Source organism: Nematostella vectensis, chromosome 8 (assembly GCF_932526225.1).
Source record: "Nematostella vectensis chromosome 8, jaNemVect1.1, whole genome shotgun sequence".
Taxonomy (NCBI): domain Eukaryota; kingdom Metazoa; phylum Cnidaria; class Anthozoa; order Actiniaria; family Edwardsiidae; genus Nematostella; species Nematostella vectensis.
Window position 1 is genome coordinate 5101701 of NC_064041.1, and position 14834 is coordinate 5116534.

General features: G+C 40.5%; 2 long non-coding RNA genes across 4 annotated transcripts in view; one reads left to right on the plus strand and one right to left on the minus strand.

Annotated features, from left to right (window-relative positions):
- Positions 1-762: 762 nt before the first annotated feature.
- LOC5508803 lies at positions 763-6746 on the minus strand. The gene is made up of 4 exons (XR_004295099.2): positions 6607-6746; positions 6414-6516; positions 5593-6323; positions 763-5518 (listed from the first exon to the last, which is right to left on the minus strand). It is a non-coding gene; the product is annotated as an uncharacterized LOC5508803 (long non-coding RNA).
- A 488-nt stretch (positions 6747-7234) lies between these two features.
- Positions 7235-14834, plus strand: part of LOC116608146 — a 30694-nt gene continuing 23094 nt past the window's right edge. Inside the window, exons 1-2 of one of the 3 annotated variants that reach the window (XR_007312569.1) lie at positions 7235-7372; positions 13229-13316. This is a non-coding gene — a long non-coding RNA (uncharacterized LOC116608146). Of the gene's footprint in view, positions 7373-7845; positions 13317-14834 lie in introns of all 3 variants that reach the window. The other 2 variants (XR_007312567.1, XR_007312568.1) reach the window with 2 other exon arrangements.

A 14834-nucleotide genomic window follows, 5' to 3' on the forward strand; every position in this document is an offset into this window, starting at 1 on the left:
GACTTTTGGCCCATTTTCCTTTCCACGACCATTGAATGCATATTCAGGTAAGCACGAGCAGAGTATTTCAAAGCCCTGCTTTAATGTGGACTCTCGCTCATCACTAGTTATCAGAATACCAAGTGGAAGTGCCCCTGAAACATTATGTGTGCACATAACAAACACTTTAAGATTGTGCTCCTCAGTGTTAGAAGTAGCATCCACAAACACCATTTCTACAGACCGCTGAACTTCATTGTGTACACGCTTCATAAGGGGTGTAACAATAGCAACCAAAAGAGGTTTGTCCTCTTCCCCCCATACACTTTGTGGTGAGTGGTGGCATCAGGGTTACCTTTGCTATATTGTTCAAGCCTTTCAGCCAGTCTCTGGTACATCATTACCCCTTGTCCTCCATACCTATCCTTGCCATATTGTGTGTAAAGGTAGCTAAAGTCCCTTCCTCTTGGCATAACTGCTCGATTAACCTTCTTTCGATGAAATTCCAAATCGTCATTACATGATTCCTTGAGCTCTTTCAAGCATTGTTGTCTTGCAGTTGCAGTTGAAAGTGTATGCCCACTTTCATACGTTTTCGATACTCTTTCTGTACACTCAGGAGTCGGGTCCAGAAAGTTTGATACCTCCAAAGTTTCAAGGGAGTGGTTGTGCTCCCACTCAATATCCAACGAGCAGCACCCCTTGTTGTCCGATTTGACAATCATCTGGAAGGAAAAGTTGGTGTTTTTCACTCTATCAGAGGGATTGATATGTAATTTTTTCTGTGGGTCCTTACTTGGGCTCCAGTTGCGAGTATTATGCTGACACCTATAATAATTCTGAAGCACGTAGCCACTCGTGGGGTTTTTCTTTGTCTTGAGCTTGATGGAAACGTTATTAATGACTTCGTACTCAGATATCCATAGCTCCAGGTTTTCTTCTATCTCTATTTCCTGAAATTGACTTCAGGTAGTAAAAAGAATCATCTGGGAGCGATGACAAAAAATACTCATCTGTAATTTCGGATAATTCAAACGATCTCTTTTTCGAATGCACTTCTTTTATAGCTGAAGATATTAGATCTTTGAGAAAATCGGGTCTGTCCGCCATCTTAAGCCATCCAAATAATGACGTCATACAACACTCTTGAGCGTAAATCACTCTCCAACTAGTCACGAAGGATGTCATCGGTTCGGTTGGTTTTCGATTTGGTATCGACGGTTTAAAATAGCAACGACCGTTCTCAGGAATGACAACGACCGTTATAATTGGCAACGACCGTTTACGAAAGGGAAATTTGCATAGGCGAGTGAGGTGGGTAGAACGCAGGAGGGTTCCCAAAGGAACTTAGTGGGTAAGGATCAATCAGAGAGGTCTTCGTGGATGGAGGGGCACTGGATCCTACTAAAACAGGCGGGGACTGACTTGCGTCACCATTCTTCTCTTCCTTGCTTGTCTTTTGGGGGTCTTCTGAAGCCAAAGAAGAGGTTTCCGTTTCTACTACAAATCTCGCAGGAGTTTTGACTGCTGCGTGGGCAAATAAGGTACTTGATCTGGGTGTTGGAATTTCATATAAATCATTGCCGATGGCTTGATGCGGCTCGGCTTGAGATTTTCCCGGAATCTCGATCTTGTGGGCTTCCTGTGGCGAGACACTTGTTCGTGAGACTGGGGCGAGGAACAGGAACCTTAAACACATGCTTTTCGTGGCTTGGGTGTCGCGCGTGGCGCACTTTGCTTTAGGACTCTGCTTGCGGGGAACTACATGTTGCGGGTTACCTGTGGCGAGACTGTCGCGCATGCCGTTAGACTGAGGCGAGGTACCGGAACATTAAGCGCATGTCCCTCATGGCTTGGGTGTGGCGTGTGGCGCATTTCGCTCGAGGACTCTGCCTGAGGGGGAACTACTTGTTGCGGGTTACCTGTGGCGAGACTGTCGCGCATGCCCGTGAGAATGGGAGGAGGTACAGGAACATTAAGGGCATGTCTTTCATGGCTTGGGTGTGGCGCATTTCGCTCGAGGACTCTGCCTGAGGGAGAACTACTTGTTGCGGGGTTAGCTCGGCGGGGCCCCCTTTTGGCTTGTCAACTTACTCGATCGGTGGTTCTAGAATGTCTTCTGACTCAATAACCCTCTGGAATACTTCTTGTGCGCTGATCTCTTCGAGCTCTTGACAAAGTTTCAGCTGTTGTAATCTACTTTCCTGCTCGGCGATCAAGGTAGAAAATTCCATCCTTTTTCTAAGGGCCGCTTTCTTTGCTCTTAGCTCCGTGAGACTACGTCTGCTACTGAGAGTGCTGTTAGTTTTAAGTGATGTGGTAGTTGAGAAGGTTTCTGCGTTCGCACCTATCCTACTGGAATGGAACTGGGCTTTTGCTTTCATTTCCGTAAATTTATTTTTTAGAGCCTTACGCATCTCTGTTATTTCAGTAATTTCTTCGGAATTGCTCGCCATCGCTACACACGAGTCCATCGTGTTGTATACTGATGCCGACAACAAGGTCACGTTTTTATCGATTTCAGTCCGTCCCTTACAAAGGGTCGATTTTGTCCTCGAATTTGACAAACGCATCAAAACACTCTCCCATTTTCTAAAGCTGTTTTCCTTTTTAAGGAACTGAAAAATTCCATTCCCTTGTCGGTAAATCTGCGCTCACGCTGCGGGAGCTCAATTGGTTCTTCTTGGGTACCCTGTGTTTTTGGTGTATTGGCGGGAAAACTCGATGTAGCTTCGACACTTTCTTCGGATTCCCCGTTCGCAAAACTCATTTTGTTTCGTAGAAACAACGTTCTTTTGACTTCATAAAACAAGACAAGTCTTTGACTGTAACTGTCGTCTTGACAGTGCAACTAACAAGCACAGTTTTTTGTTTCTGTTTGTAAAACTCTCAACAATAATAAACCTCTAGGAATCCTCTAGGAACCCTCTAGGAACCCGTCAAACTACAATACAAAAGTTTAAGTATAGAAAGAAAGTCAACTAATGTAAGCGAGTACATGAAAATGTGAAATAATAATACATTACTTACGGCTTGTGTGGCTGATGTTGACTCGTGTCTTACTAAGTAACCGGGCCTAACACAGGAAAACCAAAACTACGCGGGGAGGTAGTTACACCATTAGGTGACATGGTTTAGATTCAGCTTTTAATAATATTCTACTAAGACTTTCCTCAAATGCATCATATTTATTATTAGGTGGTCTATAAATTACCCCGGCAATTGCATTCTTACGATTTCCATGAATAATTTCAATAAACAATAAACTCTATGTTGTCATTATTTTCATTCAAATCAGTACGTATTTTTATGTCTAAATCAGATTTGGTGTAGAAACAAACGCCACTGCCATTCTTTTCTTTCCTGTTGATAGCCGTAAGGTTATATCCCGGAAGTGTAAAATATTCATCATTACCGTCTTCTAACAACGTTATTTAGGTACAACAAATATGAATCAAGCTTATTTTTGATTGATCTTAAGTTTAGGTGTATAAAGGATATCTCTTTTTTACACATGCCAGATGATTTATCGATATTGACAAACTGATCAGTTGTGTGATAATTACTACCTTTAAAAACGTCAGGGGTTATAAGGTTATTATCCGGATTGAGTAAGCTATTTACTCTATCATTATCTTTATCAAATGCTGAAAACGGATTTAAAGCCAAATTATCTAGTTTTTCTAAATCTCGCTCAGTAAAACGATTGCTAAGTGCAATATTAAAATCACTTGAGTCAAGATCTGAAAGAGGGAAACAATAATGAATACATACTTTACATGTAAATTGAGAAGCATTTAGGGTGTTTATTTCTCGACTCGGTAATTGAAGGCATTTAGGTCTAAGATGGAATTTTTGATGAAATAATTGACACAAAATGCTAGTATCTTTCTAACAACTATAATTACAATGGTGACATAAAATATCTTCACCCATCATTATGTCGATAGAAAAGGATTCCACCCATCATTGTGTCGAAAGAAGAATATATATCGTTTAACCTCTGTACACCTGGCCATTTATAATGAGTTGGTCTTTTACCATTATTGCTTTATGACCTTCATCTTTGCAGTTTTCATTATGGGATAGAGCTCTTTTCGTTCAGCGGCAATTTCTTTTGGGAATTGTTCGGCCACAGCAATGTTGGTGCCTTTAAGTCGATAGGCCAATCGTCGGATGGACTCTGTCTTGAAATCTCAAAAACCTCGCGATAAGAGGCCTTGGCTTGTCCTTTTTCGGGTCCCGTCTACCAATGCGGTGGGCTCGCTCAATTTCAATTGCTTTTACTTCTTCATCTTTAAATTTAAAGTTAGTGACCAGGACTTTTTGTGCAACAGCAAATGGGTCTTCCTCCGCGCATTCATTCATGTTGTAAAATATCAGATTGTTTCGCATGGACTGCGCTTTGAGGTCAACAAGCTCATGCTTTAAATCCTTTATTAACGCACTTGTATTATTCACTTGAGTTCCAAGATCGTTTAATGCTCTCTCTTGGGTCAGTTGCGTTTTTTTTCTACTGTCTCAGTTTTTTCATGCGCAGACTCCACAGAAATTTTCAGTTCACGAATCTCTTCGTCCACGTGCGTGAGTCTTGCTTCGATAACTTCCAATTTGTCCAGTTTTGTATTTATCTGTTCCATGATCGTCATTAATTTCTCCATATCTGTCGGACCGTTGTTTTCTGCCTTTTCTTATTTGGTTTTAGGCTTGAGTGGCGTGCTGCTTGGAGAATTGTTTAATTTTTTTGAAGAGCGTTTACCAAGAGCAGCCATTACCTGATACCTGGATAAAAGTTTGAATTCTATGTTAAATGCCCTATAGAACGGAATACACAGTGGATTACATGAAATGCCCTCTACTACTATACATCAAATGTAGGCCTTGTCTCAATCAAAATTCCTGATAAATATCATCAGTGTTACTTGCCCTCAGACTCTGAATCGGATACATGATCGCTGCCATCATCATCGTCGTCATCATCATAATCACTCTCTTCTTCATTGTCTTCCTCATCATTGTTGCCCGACTTGTTTTGACAGTCTTCCCCATTGGCTGAGCAACCACAGAGATCTGTGCACTTCAAACCCGACTTCTTGCACTGGCACCTGTTTGTGACGCACTTGTCCTTGGCGCATTTACACTTGACTAACTGGATAATGGCCTGTGGGGCAGGAGGTGATGTGATCATAACCGGGTCCCACACCTTGTCGCCATCGTTCCATTTCCACCCATACTTCTCTGGTGATGGTAAGACTGGGTTGGCAACTGTTATCGTTGTTCCAGACGAGTAGCTGATAATGCCCTCGAAGAACAGCTTGATGCAAGGTTGCGTCAGTGGGGGGAAGCTGTTGCGATCTGGCTTGTTTCTTGGTGAAAAGCCACCATCGCAATTCCTTCAGGGGGAAGATTTCTGTCTTCGGGACCAAGACCTGGCAAACAAATTTCGCTACACCACTGTGGCTCTCGTCACTTGGGAGAGGACTTGTTCTGAGCTGAGCTAGAGACCGAAGCCCATGACATGAGCAGTGATTCCTTTAGCCTGCAATTCATAGTATTATTTGTTACTTTGGATTGAATTTTGATTAGTTTTACTTTTGCTTACTAAGCCTATACCTGCATGAGAGCGGTGAGACCATACGTGGGCAGGGGCTGCTAGTAGCGGTGGAGCTCCGATCCTGGTGAGGGGCTGGCATTCATTAACAAGGGAATTAAATCCCGCCCAGACATGCACTTGAGATGGGCTCATCCCTCCATTAGCATCTTCAACTGGAAAGTGCGTAAGATTGCGCACAAGGAGCCAAGCGAAATCCTTCAACATAACTGTTATTGGAAGATCCTCCACACTGAAGCTAGAGGAAGGGTAGGTAGGACTTTTCGGGGTTTTAGGAGCAGGGCATTCTAGCATTGTTGTCTGGGGAAGGTCTTTAACAGAGCGATCGTTGCTTCTCGTCGAATCCAATCTATGGTAACAACTAAAATGAAAGCTGTAATTAATACTGCAAAATAATGTATATTGTGAGAGTGTTACTTTAAGTAATTCACCTGAGCTTTGGTGTAGAATCCTAGTCGTATTTCCTCATGTCTTCGGAAAAATCCACGTTGTCTGCAGCAATAAAGATGTGGCTTCCAGGTACAACGTCCGGCGGGATGAACAGGCCACTTCTCTGTTCCATGCGCTGGACCACGTACTTTTGAATTTGGGATTCAGCTCTTAGAATACGATTGTATTCTACCGACATCCCGAATCCATGCAGCATATTAACGATCGATTTGCTCCTAATACACTGATGTATTGCCAAACCAATGCCAAGCTGTTGTGTCATTTCTTTTGGTGTCCGAAATACCTTAAAACAACATGAAAATAGAATAAATAAATAAATGAAAAAAATATATATCATTTATTCGAAGGGCGTTAAAAACCAAACTAAAAATACCTCAGACTTCCTGTTCTTCACCTGGCGGTCAGTAAGGCGGTCATCGAGATGGTGCTTTGTCTCAGGATGACTGCCCGCTTGTAGACCTCACTGAGCTTTTTATCTAGGATTAAAAAACGACATTTCAATAGTTTATGTAATTATCACGAAAATATCCCACAGAATGCTGCTTTTAAAAACGTTGTGCACTCACCCGAAGCGAAATCCATAGGACCGTGTATTACCCATCTGAAATAGCAATGGAGCTGCTTTGGAAGGTGCATTTCACCAAGGTCGTCAAACCGTCCAGTGAAGATCAAGCTCTCGCTGTTGTTTATGCGCTTGCGAAGGAGTACTGCAGCATCATAAATTACTTTCATTTCGGCGTCTGTGAAACAGTCTTTCTCGATTGATATCACGGAGTTATCACGAGTTTCTTTGATAGTCAGTCTTTCTGGCTCATTAACTTGTTTCGGCGCCTGTGAAACTCAACATCCGGAATATGACTTGCAACTAGTTGCTCAAGGGTCTTTCAGGTGCATGATGGATTTTCTGCATCATTTTCGCGAAGAACATTTGTATATAGAGTCTCAAGTTCTGCCATATTCAAAGGTTTCCCCTTTCTCAAAGCCTTCTTAGTTATATCTAAGAACTCCATTCTACCAGCTATCACGGCATCATTATCACTTGTTGAGTCATGGCCAGAAATACCGAACCGGAAGCCATTTTGATGTTATGTTCGAGCTCGCGCGCTTGCCAATCAACTGATTGTTTTTTCTGGTCTGTCATTGGCTTATTTTCCGAACGGCGCGTTTGTTTATAAAATGGCGAAAAGACGGAAGATTGGCTCTTACGCTACATTAAATCAGTTAACGAGCCTTGATTTAAGTCCTATTGTCATATAAAGACAAGTTAAAGGGAAAGGAAAGCTCTGGGAAGTGGAAAGGCTGATCACCTCACGCCAAATTACCAAAAAAAAGGTAAGAACTTAGTTGTAATCAGGGAGAAGCGAGTTAACCTGCCGACTAGCTTTTCGTCGTTTTAGGGCACGTTGCTCCCGACGAGGTTTTAACGTTATCCGCCGTATTAGGGCCCCTTGCCCTCGGCTGGATTTGGTGGAAGTTTCATCGGTAAGGCGACCTATCTTCGCAAAGTCTTTCAGTGCAACTAAGTTGATAATCAATTCTATTTGACAACCACGTGTAGTTAGAATACCTGGTGCTTTGGAGGGGTTTTCTCGACGTACGATTCATTCATCTGATTGCATTTGGTATGAACGACGTTAAGCATGAAATCAGTGCGTACATGTACATCTGTCAATTTGATTATATTCAGAAAATTATAAAATTAAATTTGTCAGAGGGCAGAAACAGTTCCTATTCTACGTCAGTTATTCAAAGCAAACAAACACTGGAATATCCTAGTTATAGTTGGATGTTGATTTCTTTTGCAGAACCTTTACCACATTACCTGCTGTCCTTGTGTCAGATATAGATTTAATAAATATCTTACCAGCCTATAAAAGGGCTGAATATTATTTACAAAGAATATTATACAAAGTGTACAATAAATTTGTTAAATATAGCAGAAATTACAAGAAGAAGTTATGCTAGATTCAGAAATAGATGGAGAGCGTTACTAGATTCAGCAGAACTTGACACGAGAATGCCGGATGGTGTAGATGGATTAGATGGTGCACATTTAGCTGTTGTAGTGATGCTTGTAAAAGTCTTGGCGTAAATGCTAAATTTTATCGTGACTCAAGACGTTTTCTGTCTCTATGAGAAAAGCATCCCCAGGAACATTTCCGTTGAACAGGTCAATGAACCTAATCTTACAAGTAGTTTCGCACTTAACATCGGAAGTCCGATATTAATCTTGGGCCAGAACACAACTTTGTTTGCGTTTTGCAATTGATCCCTAACGTAGATTTAGCTTAGAGTTTTGTGATTCTGTCAGAAAAACCATAGATGGCTTAGAGTCTGACATTTTACCTTTGATCTCCTATGACATCTTGTTTTCATAGGACTTGATTGAAGCAAAACAAAAAGTGACTCGCGCGAAAACAACTTGACAAACTTGTTGCTATGATTGCTATGGTATTGGAGGTTCCTCATTACTAGGCTCTCTCGGCATAGAATGACAACATAAAGCGAACACGCCTAGAACATTTTCAGCAAATATGGCGGCGATCAGCACTCGAGGAGTCGAACAAAACACCGTTTTCTCGTGTACTCTCGCGGTATTAGAGAAGTATTCGATACAAGGACACACGTGCGACATTCGCGACGCAATCATTGATAAAATCGCTCTGATTTTAGTGGCAAAACCGAAGCTAAAACTTTGAAATAACGTTTAAAAAAGGATATGTCACTGTTTCATTGTTCGGGATTCGAAATCAAGGCCGTGCAATTGTTGCTTCACAATCAATGATGCGGAAACCGAGGCCGCAATGCTAGAACTTCTGCAAATTAAAATTAACTATGTTAGCCGGACAAACATTCTATACTTGCTCAGTAATCCAACCAAAGGCCGTGCAATGTGTGAATTTTATTATTTCTATAAATATCAAGGTTTGTAATTCTGGAGTCGAATACTTTACATTGATTTCTATCCTGCGAAAAACGCTGGTTTTTCAAAGTCTCGCGCGCTACTGCGCATGTCAGTTCGGTATTTCTGGCCATGTACTGGGAGCTTCGCAGGACATTTGTGACATTACGTAGGTAACAGCTATTTTGGTATTTGACATCTATGGCAACAGCGTCTCCAGTGTCGATTGATATAGCGAGCTTTGTTTGCAATTTCACATCTCCAAGAATCTCTACAGCAGACCGGATAGACAACCCTGCTGCCTGTGTGCTTACAGCATGTAGCGAAAATTTGTATTTGGCAGGCTGATCACAGAAGAAGCAAAGTGCCTTATCGTAGGGGGTCGTCTGTGACCTTGTTATTTTCTTGCTCTCATCCTTTTTCCACTTAGAATTTGGTCCATCCTCAAATTTCATATGGGCTCTTTTCAGTTTAAACTTAAATAAATACTCCCTATACACATGTATATATAGCTTACGCTAGTAATGGGAGGGTTGGTCAGCTTTAAAGCCGGCGTAGGTGCGAAGGCACCTTTAGCTGCCTGATGGCCGGCAGAGCGGCTGTTTTAAATGCCTCTAGGGTTACTTGATTGACAACGTTACTGGGAAGTAAGTTCCAGATTCTTATAGCTCTTGGAAAAAAGGAATAATTATAGGATAGAATATTAGACTGTAGTTGCAAAAAACTATGGTTATGCCTCCTAGTGACTCTATATGACGGTTGAGAAACAGAAGTAGGGAGAGGGCAGGCCACAAGGTTGTTATAGAATTTAAACATTAGAACTGACTGGTGGAATAGTCTTCTAGTTTCAAGCGTATCCCATTTTAGTTGGTTCACAAGTTGGTTTTCCAGCGTTAGTGGCATTCTGATAGCATGATCTATGCCAAGTTGCATGTTGGCTGCAAAGTGCAGCCAATTCTTCCACGGAGTAGGGTTTGAGCATTTCCCAATTACCTTTATAAAAAGGATCTGCATATTTTCTTCTCTCTTCTATGAATTGAAGCAACGTTTAATGGGACGACGGATTTTGTACCAAGGGCTCTTTTGTTTTCTCGTGACACAATATACGGAATCAAAATCTGGTTTGTCGTATGACGTGGCCGGAAAGGCCACCTAGGCTGTACTTACAGAACTTATAGAGAAAATGGTTCAAGAACTAATAAATTAAATAGCCTTGCGACAAAAATAATGCTATTACCTTCTGAATATATGATACTCATTTGCTGCAAGTTTCGTGAGATTTCGTTAACAAATAATATAGATATTAAGGATTTTATAAATATGCCTCGTTTTCATTTCAAGGGTCACGTGACAGACTAAAAACAAGGGTATGTCCTCTGAATAATGTGATGATAATCCGCTGCAAGTTTCGTGATATTTCGTTGTAAAATAGCAAAGATATTAATTTTAAACGCGGATGACTCGCGTGATATTTATTCATTGAAAGTTGTTATAACATAATTAATAAATACAGCTTCAATTCACTTTACAAACGTTGCTAAATATACACGTGTTTAAGGTTCTTTTTGTAAACGAAACAACTGTTTCAAAATATAGAAAGTTTAATGGGATGTCACTTGTAGGAATTAAAATTTATTGTGCAATTGGAAAAGTGACAATTTGGCATGACAGCCTTTGCAGAAGTATTTGCAGAGTATAAGGCAGATTTAACAGCCGGACTGGAAGCAAGAATTTAATTGTGTACTCTAGATTTGATTGATCATAAAATCACCTTCCCACTTAAGGTAATTCCCTTGAAATAGTTCTACTATCCAGAAATTTTTAAAACTTGGCATAAACAATATTGTTAAGGGCTTTCAAAACGTGTAATAAAATAATGGGGTTACCAACCTTGTTTTCACAACAGAGGGGCGTAGAGTTGACGCGTTTTACTGATCACGCAAGGAAAAATCCCAACTCTTAGTTTTCAAAAAGAGTGCCTATAGTCTTTAGAAAATTAAGTTGTTTGTTAAGCTGCCAAAATCCGATCTCCTAGACAATAACTCGTGGTAGCTCACGTTCAAAACAAATTACATTTTAGGAGATCACACTAAACAACAGTTTCGCCACTATATGGTAAAAGCGCCATTTTAAAGTATTTCTATGGCTTTTAAGATAAAATAAACAAAATAAACTTCTTCTATCCAACTTTTTTTCTTCTTTCAATATATTATTTTTCCGTATATATTTAACTATTTGAGCAAATAAAAATGGGGGTAACCGACATCGTTTTTCTGTCAAAGAAATTTTAAGTAATAAAACGCGCACCTTTTGATTTCTTTCTTATACAAATGTGTCACGCGCGCAGCGCGCGCCACTATGAGTTGAAGGGGTGCATAGTGCAATTCAAGGGAATTACCTTAAACAAGTGGTTCTATTACAACTCTTCCATACTTTTGTAGATAAAACATCCATAATGATGTATTTATATGGTTTGAAGCATCATTGTCATTGTGGATGATTCTGTTCTGTTAGGGTCAATATTCTCATATCGAATTATTTCATTAATTGTTAGCTGTTAGTGATTGCAATTTTAATTTATTAAATGTGTGATTACGTTAATATTGATCGTGATATTTGAATAGACTTGTAATTAGTATGATACAGTAAGTATGATGATTATACCCTCACAGGCTTGGGGCACTCCCTAGAAAATTCACATATCCTCAGCCTATCCCTATCCTATGCATCCCTTTGGGGTCTCTCAGAGTATGTATGTCTCTTGCAGACCTTCCCAAAGAATACAGATCAAATTTTCTGTGTTTTATGATTTCCGGTTAAAGATCTTGTTGTCCATACAACTGTGGTGGCATGTTAATCTCTTAGGATTGACCTTGCCTTCATTCACAACCATTTTGATGATTCTTAATGGGCATATGTGACCTTTTTGTTAGAGGAAGTCTCCCCCAGGCATAATAGAAGTAATAATATGTGGTACTGTAGATGCAAGAAAGACTAGAGCATGTAACTTCTCAGAGTTCTAGAGCATCAAACTTCTTTATTTGAATAAATTTGGGTGTGTATTATTATCTTTTAAAATATACAGAAATGATCACATTAGCTCTTGTCCTAGAATATTGTAATACTTTTCCCTACAGGAATGTGATCCATTTGGTAAAAGAGAAAATTTGAACACATACAATCTCAAAAATACCCTACGATGGAAGTTAAGGGGTAAAAGTTATGCAAACACAGATCAACCAATCTGTTAAAATTTCATCGTCACAACTTGTACATTTCTGTCCCATAATCACTAAAAAACGTCTTTTAGTATTCTACAATCAAGCCATAGCTTTAAACATCCACAGTAGATGATCGGTTGATGGACAGCCATCATGGTGCTCCTTTGTTTCTGCACGAGCATTCTGTGTATATAGTTCAAACGAGTGTGATTTCCTGTGTGAAAAATGAAAACAAGCTATCAAAGAGCAGTAAATATCATATACCTTCAATTCAAAAATGGTTGCTTGGAGTTTGGTCATTGGTATTTTATTCCTAGCATTGCGTTCTGGGTAAACCATTGCCAGCAGTTCCAGGCAGTTCAGAAATAATTGTTGCCAGAAAATCGCTGTCTATGATTACTAAACATTCTAAGTCAATTTCAAGACTAACAAGGCCAACTCTAACCACTTAGAAATTTTCCATGTGACCCTGTTCTCCCAAATGAAAATATAAAAAAGCACAGATTTGAATAAGGCAACTAAGCAGATCGCAAATGGTTGCGACCGGGTGATTGCAAAGGGTGAACTAGGGCACATACATAAAAAAACTGAAAATGAGTGCCTAACTCATTTCCATAAGATGCTTGAGATTACAAGTACATGGACCTTTTAAGAGTTCCAAAACCACCCCTTTTGCAGGATCTGCTGCTTCTGATCAAATAAATTAAAGACTTCCACCTACCATCTCCCAGCTCTTCTGATCGTACTGTCATCAGCAACACAACGTGCAGCCCACCGAGCAGCGGATCGTCTAATACTGTGGGTGCTGTAACCCTTGTCAAAAAGGGCTTTGGTCATCTGTGAAATAAAGGATAAACAATGAGAAGGCCTGTTGTATAAAGCCTCTATTTCACTCCCTACACTAACTCACTAAACCTACAGAACAGGCACCTGCTCTCAGTTAAAGATCTCCTGGGGAATTCGGGGCCACAGTCTTGATGACCTCTGCGATTATTTGGCTTGTTTTGCTGGCGTAGTACTTTTGTGTTTTAGCAGATGCATTCTCCCACTGGATTTTCATCACAGATTCTAGAGGCCCTAGACAGCTTTCCTCCATAAACGACTGTAATGCCGCTATCATTCCAGAGGATGAAGACTGGGGAGAGGCAATTCGGTAGGTGCTTGAGCTGCTGCTAGTAGTCGAATACAAGTCGTCTTGCGATGATGAAGGTTGGTATAACGAAGTGTCAGGACTTAGAACCAGTCTGTCGAGATCCTGAGCCAGTGCCTCGACATCAGGCTCACCTAGGGTGTCGTTCTCATTGCTTCCCTCTACATCACCCTACAACGCAATCACATCAAGTGATACGTAAACAGCATCCACTACAAGTATTTGTCACACCCACCTAACCCGGTGCTAAGAAAAATCTAATCACGGGCGCATACAGTTAAGTCTAAATGGTCGAAAATAAGGTCCAAATCCAAGAAAAGTAAAACATAATTTGAGTTATTAGGGAGTTCGTGAAGTTCGATCTTACCCCAACAAAGCTTTGTGCAGCAAGAAAAAAATCGTTCGAGCAGAAAAAAAAAAATCGCTCACCCACCCCATCACTTTTCTACTGGTCCGTCCCTGAAAAAAAAAAACTCACACGACAAAATAACAGAAATGACGGTGAGTGGTGAAATATTACACCTTCATATCTCACCAGTTTACTTCCGGTCGATTACGTAACAGTCTCCGATGATTTTTAACGGAAAACCCGAAAAATATTTTAAAAATCTAAAGCAGTGAGTCTATTGAAAGTTTCTTTGAGGAATGTGACATAATTTAAAGCGGATAGCCTGGTGAATAGCGTGTATTCTAATAGATTTTTTTCGTCTCTTGACGGTCGGCCCTCTTCGGTAGTAATAAACTGGTGACAATACCATACGCGCTGTAATGATAACAATAATAATAGTACTTTATTATATCGTCTTAAGTCTTCTAGCATTAAAAAGTTTTCTTATCGGGGAGATATGAACTGAATTTTTTTATACAGTCTCGCAGAGTGTTGTTTCCAATTATTTCGGTGAGGATAAAAAGACATGCGGACACTCACACACTGTGCATACCTCTATCACTTGATCTCGCGATAAGTTCTCACGACACTGCCGGCAAATCGCTAAAAAGGTAATAATATTTTATCTTGGTCTTGGTTTTCTTTAATCGTGTTCTACATATTTGTTACGTACCTGATCCGATAGGTAATAACCTTCCTGTGAGTTTAAAGATACATTGAGAAAGATGCTTATTAACAGAGCGATCAACTGTATGGTGTTTGGAAGGGTGTGCAGAGACTAGGGACTTTAAGAACCGAAAACGCAGCGACGTGGAAAACCCCAGGACCGTCGGAGGCATGGAGCGAGGACCGCGTCTCAAACGCGGGAAACTTGAAGTTTAGATGCAACAGGCGACGCGCCCGCTACTTTACTTGTCAACAAAAAGCTGCTTTTCCGGTAGCTTCAAAAAATGTCAAAAAACTCGTTTAAAGCTGTACAAGAAGCTTTGCTCTTCTCCCTGGAAGAACGATTTATAGACAAAGAGGAATTTGCTGTCCTTTTCGAAGAATACACGCCGCAAAACCTGCCTTTTTGCCACTGGGACTACGAAGAATTTTGTCTGGAAAATAAAGATCCCGCTGAGTGCAAGGCC